The sequence below is a fragment of the Falco rusticolus genome, chromosome 3 (assembly GCF_015220075.1).
Source record: "Falco rusticolus isolate bFalRus1 chromosome 3, bFalRus1.pri, whole genome shotgun sequence".
Lineage (NCBI taxonomy): Eukaryota > Metazoa > Chordata > Aves > Falconiformes > Falconidae > Falco > Falco rusticolus.
The window spans coordinates 89,361,925-89,372,313 of NC_051189.1; the positions used below are offsets into that span (position 1 = coordinate 89,361,925).

At 43.3% G+C, this 10,389-nt stretch overlaps 1 long non-coding RNA gene across 2 annotated transcripts in view; it reads right to left on the minus strand.

The window, feature by feature from the left end:
- LOC119144865 overlaps positions 1 to 8,084 on the minus strand; it is a 74,312-nt gene extending 66,228 nt beyond the window's left edge. For both annotated transcript variants that reach the window (XR_005103236.1, XR_005103235.1), the window contains exon 1: positions 7,894 to 8,084. This is a non-coding gene — a long non-coding RNA (uncharacterized LOC119144865). The remainder of the gene's footprint in view (positions 1 to 7,893) is intronic.
- Positions 8,085 to 10,389: the final 2,305 nt, after the last annotated feature.

Genomic DNA, 10,389 nt, shown 5'->3' on the forward strand with positions numbered 1-10,389 from the left:
GCAGATCCTCTGGCTTTCCTGACAGCCACCTGTCCTCATTCAGCAGAACCAATAGGCTTGTGAGGAGCTGTATGTGCTCTGCGCATCCTGAGAAGAGGCAGCCAAAGGATGGAGGTGTCTGGCCACATGCAAGGCTGAGATGATGGGTTCATACCCTGGATGGCCCAGGCTGTTGTTGGCGTCCTTGGCTGTGAGCGATTCCCAAATAATGCATGGTCCTGTGGGTAAAGCAAACTCAGAAAACACTTTAAGAGAATGGAGTGATTCAAGCCCCAGCCAGAGCTGAAATTCATGTGAAATAGAGAGATAGGAGGCTGCTGCCAAGGATTTAAACAGAGCTTCGTTATGTATCAGCAAGAAATGGGTGCCAGCAAAGCGGAGGGCAATCAGAAGATAGCTTTGTCTCTGACAAGCTCCATTCCTGACAGGCTTTGACTCTGATCATTTGACATTTTAAAGAGCTTTTAGTTATTTCAGGTACAGGGGGTTATGAAATGTAATTATAGGAGCTGGAAGAGGCCTGCACACCAGATAAAAACTTGGCAGAGACGCTTTCATGCAAGAGGCAGGGAAATCGAAAGCTTTGTGCACATTTTAATGCAAAGAACAGGAGCACTTTTCAGGTCGTGCTTATGCCTCTGGACCGAGCACAAGGAAGCAGATTTCTGGAGGAGTTGTAAAAACACAGGAACTCAACCCAGAGCACAGCTGAGCTTCGGAAATGTGAACAATGGCTTCACACTGTGAACATGATAGAAATAACAAGATACTACTCAAAACAAAACTGAAAAACAAAGGCCACACAAAGCTCGATGTCAGGGCTCTGCGGAGGCTGGTGGCTCCCTGGGGCCAGGCACCAGGAGGGTTGGGGGCTCCCTGGGTGGGTCATGGCAGGGCCTAGCAGCCACAGCCCATCCCACCAGCACCTCCAGGAGCCGGGATGCGCGGGCAGGGGGGTTATGAGCCCTGTGCACCTCCCTGGGGATGGGCCAAGGCTGGGCTGGGACATGGACCTGCAGGTGGGGGAGCAGGGCCAGGCCCTGTGACAGGAACCAGAGTCAGGCAGAGCAAGGCGCCCTCAGGGCCCTGACACTTTGTGAAAACACGCAAAATTCAAGAAAATGAGAAGCTCTACAACACACAAAGCTACTACCCTCAGAGTTAACAAAAAGCACAACCTAAGACAAGGACCAGAACTTGAGGGGGAAAAAAATATTAACTACAACAGCTCATAAACATACTGGATGTGTGTCGAGCATGGGTAAGAAGGCTGGTAGCATGGAAAAGTGGGCTACTGCTACCTAGTGAAATGCTCTTCACAAAGCAATTGCAGAGTAACAGGAGATTAACAGCAGTAACAGAAGCTGTCCTTTTAGAAAGAAAAGGCTTATTTACTTGTTTCAAATTTTGGCACACCCACAAGAAAACAGAGCGTCAGAAAACTGGCCTGATCTGCTGTGTTAAAACTTTGAAGGGAATGAACTAGTTAAGAGAAAACAGTAGCCTGCTATTGAGACGGTGGTAGCAGGGGGAATAAATGTTCTCTTCTAACTCTAACATCACTGGGAAAACAAGAACAGTCTTGTGTCGGCATTACTACACTTTCCATTTCAAGCATTAAGAAATAGGCGCAGGACTGATAGAAAGTGAGCCCTCATCCAGCATCACTGCTCATTTCTTACATCTGTGTTTATGTAGTGAAAGTCAGTGCTACCAGGTACTGTGGACTCCCACACAGTACCCCTCTCCAGCTCCTGACATCAACAGGAGCAAAAGCTATTAGCAATTTGTAGTCTACCATTAAATGACTGAGCCTAAGCCAACAAATAAAGCTTCTATTTTTTTTTCCCACCAGCTGCACTGTTGGCTGACTCCTAGGAATTTTTGAGTTTTGCCCCTTATAAATATAAAGCACTAGGTATCTGAAAGGCCTTCAGGTATCAGAAAGGTATCTTCATTGCCTTCAAAATGCTTTATAATATCTAGTACTTCAGCATGGTTCCCCAAAAGAGGACCTAGGTATTCCTCAACTCCTTCACGTTAATGGTGTTCAGAAGCAGGCCTGTGACTAGCACTTGCAGGGCATTTTCCTTTGAAGGAAACAGGGGAACATGTACTTCCACAGAGTATGGATCAGTCTCATATAGAGGAAAACACAGGTAAAGGAGAGGGAGCGGAAAGAAGAGGAATTTATAAAAGGGACAGTAAAGGGACTTAGTGTCTTCAGTCTATCAAGAAGATGATAATAATGCTGCCCCTATCCCAGATTCCACTGCCAACTCTTACTGTTTTTGTAATTACACTTGCCTTTAAAATTATTTTTCCTCCTTCATTGTTATGGGGAAAATCCACATAAGCAACAAGAGAATAATTTGACAGTACATCAGGGAAAGAGTAAAATTATTCCATGCAAAAGTGCTTTGAAATACACAAAAGGAATGTAATAAAAGAATTGCAATCTCTTGGATAATCTGCAACATTAATAGACACAGTCATGCAGACAGAAGTGTGATTAGTTTTTTTTTTATTCTGGCACCATGCATCAGAATATTTGAGATTATCTCCTTAATCCACATACAAAACACTGTTTTCATGAAAATGATCTATTACCTAACTTTTTTCTTTCTCTTTTTACCTTATCATATTCCTTCTTTACTTACAGGCTAGGCATTCTATTTGTTCTTTATAGAGACAAACTAATTGAGCTAACAACTGAAATCTCTGCACATGCAACACAGCTGGGGTGTTATATCTGATTTAATTCAATCAATTCAAGACAGTTTCTTAGAAGAAAAAAAATGTATCTGGAATTCTTTAATGACAATTTTACAGTACTGGCATCACACCATAAGGGTGAACTTCATCTGGATCCTGACTGATTCTGAGGGCAGGGCAGTGCTACAAAGCTACAGCCAAAAGCAGGCTTTTCTAAATTGGCTCTTGGAAAACATCACCTATGCTTCATCTGGACTTCCAGCTTTCAAGAACTGGAGAGAGGTGGATATATGCTGTGGATTTACAAATGAAGCGGTCTAAATCCATTTATTCTGCTACTAAAACTAGTAAGAAGGCAACCAGTGATATGCAGTAGTCACAAGCAAGCAGGCTTTATCATTTCAAAGTGGAGGTTGACTGACAGAGGAAATATGTTGCTGGATAATTCACTAGGGCATGATTAATGCAAGACCTTCAGTAGATTTACCATGTGACAGACCCTGATGGGAAGAAGCAGTGGGTGGGAAGGGGTATATTGAATACAGTGAAGAAAAAGAGGAAATGCAGCATAGCACTAGCCAGGATTCACCCTCTTTGATTTCATTTTAGAAACAGTTGGACATAAAAATCCCAAGTCAGAGCCCTGTGTAGCAACCAGTCAGCTAGTCTGTGATGATCTGACTCACTTATGTAACAACAATTAAGTTGCTCTCCTAAATTACTTCTGCTGATTAAATGCCATAGTGCAGGTGCTATTCTGATTTACATCCATCATGTGAGGAGTGTGGCTTAATGCAGATGCCGGTGGTATTTACAAATCGGTAGCTGGGAGGGACAGAAAGGCAGCAGAACCTCAGCAGTCAATAGCTGGACTGCTTTAGTCACAGAGGATACACTCAGACCAGATGACCCTTTTGAAGAATCTCCTTTTACTGAGCGGGGAAATCCCCACACCAGTGAAGATAAATGGCTGACACAGGGCCAAGCAATCTGTGGTTACTTCTTCCATCTTTTGTCTCGCTTGCACAAGTACCATCAGCACCCAGCACTACAAGGGGTATAACAACTGAACTCATAAAGAGAAGAGGCACCTAAGGGAACCTCAAAGATGCAGAAAAAGCTTTCCACTAACCTTTGCCATGGGCTTTCGTTCTCCTCAGTCAATTCCTCTTGCCACCACCCCTTAAGGAAAGCATCTGAATTATGGTTAGTATTGCAGAAATGTCAGCATAGCTTGTATGTCAGGCATGCTCAGTACTTTTGCCTGCTAGACAGAAGTCAGATCTTGAGTCCGGGGGAACCCCTACAGACGGTGCATGTAACTGCTGCAGAGCAGAAGCAAGTGACAGGACACAGAGAAAGCAGGAGGTTCTGGTTTCAACCTCCTCTGTAATTTGGTAGCAGAACCTGTGACAGCTCTTGCTGCATTTAAAATCGGGCTCTCTCAATCACTTATAAAACATAAAAGAGGCCAATATAAGCTCTGATGTGAGAATCTCCTACAGTTGGTAGCAGGGAAGATTTCTCAAGGAGGTATCCCTCTGCACTTGCTCTGCTCCTTATAGTTCTTTTCCTGAGAGTCTGCAGCTGGCCACTGCCAGAATTGGTGACACTGACCCACATGGACTTTTCTTCTGATCCAGCATGGCTTCTCCTGACATTCCAGCAAAAAGTGGCTGTGTCCACTGCCCTCCCTACAGTACTGTCTCAGGAGGTATGCTCCTTCTGAAAAGAGAGACTTTGCATTTCACCCAGCTGACAACAAGCTTCATGAAACTGGGACAGTGACTGTGAAAACACTCTACCCTGCCAGACAGACTTGGTCTTTTTTAATATTTTTTTTCATCTTGGCTTTCCATCTGTTACAGTATGCCAGGAAGAGTAAAACAGGTTAAAAGTCAAAGTAAATCACACAAAAGAAAACCAGTCAAAGGTCAAGCCTTCCCCTATAGTCAGGTGTTCTACAGTTAAACATGTTGGAGTACAATAAGCCACCCCAACAGCACTGGTTGAGGATCACCAGGTCAAAGAGACAGAGAAGCACCCTCATACCTCTGCAATCATTTTCTTCCACCACTGGCTTATGGCTGATAAAAAGACTAAACACCAAGATGTTAGAAGAGAAAACTTGATCTGACAGTGCAGTTGAGAGAGGATCTTAAATTCCACGCAGAGAATAGCTAGCAACATGCTGAGGTAACCGTTAAGCCCAACACATCAGCATCATACATCGTAACTATCCCAGGGGTGAAAACCACTGCAGCAGAAAACATATCGCAGGGGCCCTGAAATTCTGTTTCTTGAGGATATCTATAATGCCACAGTCAGTATTCCTGGGCTGACAAGAGCAATAAAGGTTGGTAGGCTACCCCATTCTTGTCAATAAGAAAAAAACCTAAGACCAGTATGAGCTATATGGATAGATTTATGTCCCCAGCCAAGAGGTGACTGTGAGAAGACTGCTTGGACAGCTGGTCTGGTAATGAGAAAACAACTGACCTGCAAAGATAACGCTCCAATTATCATTCAGTATCTTTTCTTCGATCCTGAATGAGTCATCTGTATTTTCTCAAGTAGCTGTGCTCATTCTATAGTTATAGTCGTATTTTTCTTGTTAATTCCATCTCCCAGCTCATTTTGAATGATTTCTAGTGAGTGGGAAGAGCAAATATAACAAGTAAGCATTTTCAGAGTCTAAATGGCTGCTTCACCTGCAGCTCTCAGCTACAGTCTGCATAGAATAAAAGGTCTGCACCACTCAACCCCAACATCCAGCCTTAATCTTGATATATTACTGAGTTTATCTCTCTTACCTATTGCTCTGACAGAAACTGCTCATATATGAGGAAGAAAATGAGCAGAGCCCTGTTATATTATTTACAAGGTGTCAAAAAGACACACAAAGCTTTTCACACAAATAGAGAAGAAAGTTCCTGCCTTTGAGATTTTAGTCTAATCTTGAAGAGACACTGCCAGTGGTCCCAGTTTCAAATGGGCAGCATCACCATGTGTACAGACTGGTGGTATACACATGTGGAGAGCCCAGAGGTTATTTTACTGACTATCATACAAGGTCTAGTGCTTTCAAATTAGCATTTCCACATGCACATTTGCAGATATCAGCCTACAAACTGCACCTGATAACCCATATAAATAATGGAAGTTCTTTATGAAGAGTGTCTCTGTGCTTGACACAGTTTAAAACATCTTTCACAGCTTTTTAATAGCTTTTCAGTTGGAAGAAATTAAGCTATTTGTGTTGGTCTGTTATATTACTTATTTTCATAGTTAGCAATTCAGTACCAATCAATAATGATGCTGTTTTCCAGGGGTTACAACCTCTAAATGATGTTCATTGACCTTACCATGAAAAGACAGAATGGCTTTTTGGCCTCAAAGGGATTAACCTGTGGTGCTCAACATGCAGCCAGCTTTCTGTACAGCCTTAAACTGTACTTAAGCACTTTCTGAATGCCACTGAATTAATGGGATCAGGAAAAGTATCTGAGGGTGGAAAATTCTGAGACAAGTACAGCCCAGCTTAAGAAGCCAAGCATCCATGATGTACAAGATGTTCAGATATCAGCTACCAAAATTATTAGAGAAAAGTGGAAGCCCTATGTTACAAGGGGACACCAAGATTGCCTTGTTTAGCCTAGAAAAGAAAAAAGGGAAAAAGGTTGGCAGGTGGCAGTGCTGCTTTTTATGAACACGTGAAACATTGTGAGCATGAGATAGGGAAAAGAACTACTCAAGCCAAAGAGCCAGAGGCTAAAGACAGGTAATAAATAAACTTATCCTGCAAATCAGACCCGGCAGTGCATTCTGATTCGCGACCAGGCTTCTAATGGAAGACAGAAGAAAGAGAGCAGGAAGATCTTAACTACTTTTTAATGGAGATTGATTAGTTTGTGGAAGAGACTGTATGATGCATTTGCACCCCAAAAGTAGGACTTGATGATCTAGGGCAAGAGGGAGTCTCCTATGACCCTACACAGTTTAAGCCACAGGGACTGGGGTAGAATTTGAGCAGTGTGTTATGACACAGAGTTGTAAACCAAAAAACATGCCTGACACAGTAATGACGGCTTGTGATCCAGCATGCACTTAGCCATGAACAAGGGGTTAAATCTTGATACAGCGATACAGCCCTCTGCTCTCCCTTCCACTTGTATCCTGTTCGGAAGAGCTAATGGAGTGGTCAGGAGGTAGGAGTATGCCACTGGGAAGGTCAGGCTCATGGGACTGGGCTGACAAGTGCCAGGGGATTTTCTACTGTAATTTCTATTTCTTGTCAGAAACAGCTGAGCAAAACACCTTGCTGTCAGGCTCTGTGTTTTCCTGCTAAATCACTCCTTCTCATGTCATTGTGAATGGATTCAGGAACTCAGATATACACCTCAGCAGTTTCCCTCTTCACTTAAAACTTATCAGAGAGAGCAGAGGGCTGTACAGATAAGCCAACAATACATCAACATCTAAAGGAAAGATGTACAACAACATGGGCCGAGTCTCTGTAACTCAGTGTGGCCCAGAACAGTAAGCTTAGAAAAAGTTGCTCTCCTCTTTGCACAGAAAGATAAACCCCTAGATTTGTGCTGTTGCTTTTTAAATGCCCCCAGGATAAGTAGCTTGCCACTGTGGACAAGTGGGGGCCAGAGAGATTCCACAAGAGATTGAAAAGTGTGTCTCTATTTATAACGTTCAATGAAAAAAGACTGGTTTTCCTAGAGCAAAGCAAGACTAAACTGCTGAGTTTGCTGCAGTGAAGTCAGTCTCTTTTCATCCACAAAGGCTGGACAAATGGGAAAGGTGACTTCTAGCTTTCACACTTAGAGGGTGATCTGTTACCCTTCCCCAATCACTATTACTGTTTAAGGGTGGAACCTGGGGGTTATACCTGTTGTGACCCTTATCTGTTGTATACTGCACTTCAAACCCAGAACAACAGCTGTCTATATTATTTGGCTTCACAAAATCAGACGTAAAAGTTGTTGCCACTATCTCTGCTCTTTGGGATATAGATCATATTTTAACAAGGATTAGTGTCTCATTAGCTGGAGCTGATATTTTCCCTACTAGTATTCCAGTCAGATGTTGCCGTGGCATCGTTGTCTTGGTATAAGCAACCAGAGTACCCGGGCTGTTACAAGCAATTTCCCACAAAGCAAAACTTACCTCACAACCCTTGACCAGCAATTTATACACTGAGCCACTGGATCATAATCCATAGTGTTATTTCACCCCCCCTCACCACTGCACATCTGCTCAGGTTTCCTCCAAAATAACCTACTCTGGCCTGTTAATCAGTTACAAAGCTCTGCCCTCATATGGCCACGGTCAGTGGCAGACACACACGGGAGAATTTATCCAAGATGTTAGTGGGCAGCTACCTATTGCAATCCAGCCCTGCTGAGAAGGGGTTATCAGTGCAGGCTGTCAGTCAGCACAGCAAACACCACCCGCCCTGCTGAGAACAGGTGAACACCATTGCAGGCTGTCAGTCCGCACAGTAAAAAATAGCAGTGCTCCAGGCTGCACCCTCAGCCATTACAACTGATGGGAAACAAGAGGCTATGACAAAATTTTACAGTGAAAAAATATCAGGCTCTTCTGTGTAGTACCTGCACCACCACGAAAGAGACCAGATCAGAGCAGTGTTTGTGATCCACAGCAGTGCAATTCTGTTTTGTAAGCGATGAAGTCCAGGAAGAGAAAAGGAGACTACTACTTAACTACGTTGCTAGAGGATGGTTAAAATGCACCAGTACCTTTGAGGTAATGGAAGAAGGACACAGGAAGCCGTGTGGCTTGTGGACCCCAGGGGAAATGGACACAGGCAGCAGGACAGGTCACAATTCAGTGGAAGATTCACAATTCTTCAAGGAGATGGGGTCACAGTCAGGGTGAGGTTCTGGGCTGGACTGTGAAGAAGTCCCAGGAATCGGTATTTGTTGGATCAGCAAAACTAGTAATAAGGACATGAAGGCCTGCTTATACTTACTCTCTACATTAGGCGATGCAGCAATGGTGATGGGCCCGTCGTCCGGCTCTTGTCTGAAGGAGAAAGGACAATACATAGACAACAGCGCCCTCCACTGGGGCAGTGATGCTTAGCAGGTCTGTAGCTGTAAACATGGGTTCATACCGCATGAAGTGGGAGAGAAGCAAAGCACTCTCCACGTCTTTTGATCAGTTACTGGGTCTTTGGACTTGCCCCTCCACAGGCACTGCACTGGCTTACGAAGGAGGGTGGGATGTAACTCACTGGAGAAGCCAAGATCAGTCCTTCCCACAAAGGATGGGAACTGGGGCAGACTTCCCCCTATCCCTTTTTTACTTCTTGGTTTCACTTCAGGCATAAAAGGTTCAGTCAAGCCACCCCTACCTTAGTATTATGACCATTTACACATTGTTGTAAACAAAAGCAAGCTTCTGCTTAGCAAACACCTATTACTCTTAAGAGGCTGCTGAATAGCTTCCTAGTAAATAGTTACACTGAGAAGGGAGGAAACAAGCTTTCCTCCCCTCTCCTTTCCTTCATGACAAAATTATCATATACCCCACTGCAGCTGTAGTTCCTTCTGTGGTGTTGGGGATGTTAGGCAGAAATAGCTGCCCAGCAGAATGAAAAGTCTTCAAAGACCCACCTAGTAAGAAATAGGCACTCGTCTAGATAAAGAGTATGAACAGCCTTTAGTTGGTTAAATGAAGAGGTGCATAGGTATCTAAAGAGAGGTCATGAACAAAAATGTCATATCCCTAAAGTACTCCGACAAGGCCTTGAGAGGAGTTATTTGGATGTAGGCGAGATGCCAAAGAAAGTGGTCTCCTGACATGAAACAAGTTCTGATGAGTCAGGAAAGCTATAAGGTCACACGAAAGCAGTGATGAAAGCATCTAAAGGCGGCTCTGGTGGAGGCCAAACTCAGCAGAAGCCCTGCAGGGAACACAGCACGCTGCTAACTGTTTTACTGTGAGAAGCAGATAGCAGACCACGGCCTTGAATATCTTTCCAAGCAAGCCTAAAGCACCTTCAACCCACCAACTGACCACAAGAATGGAAATCTTATTTTTTTTACTGATATTCCTTAGACGCCTCTGAATTTCCCTGATGGGAGAGTGACCCTCCTTTCAAAACAAATTACAGTAAATTTCACTTGTATGAAAACAAAAGTGTCAGCAAGACTCTGGCTGTGTTTTTGGACTTCCCATATTCACTGTATGAAAACATGTAAGAAAACAATAATAGCTGTATTTTCTTAAATACTTTTAGACAGACTGTTGTTTTGGGGAGAGTTGGAAGAACACCATGATTCAGTACTGGTAGTGTCATGGCATATAAATAAAATTCTCACCGAGAGCATAACAATCGCTTTGTTTTGATGTGCACAGCTGAGCAAGAAGTCATCACCAAAATAAACCTGTTTCGAACGCGCCAGAAATGGTTTTGTTTCTTTTCTTTTTGCTCTTGGGTCATATTCACTGCTGGTATGAGAGAGTATAATTGTACTGAATTCTATGGCATGCAATCTGCATAGATCAGAAATAATATAACTATAAATATCCATTTTCAAAATATCTGTTGGTTTAACTCGTTAGCCTTTTTTAACTCTGCCTAAATATTTTTCAATGTTCATGATTTTTTTTACAGTCATGTGATGAAAATCATGA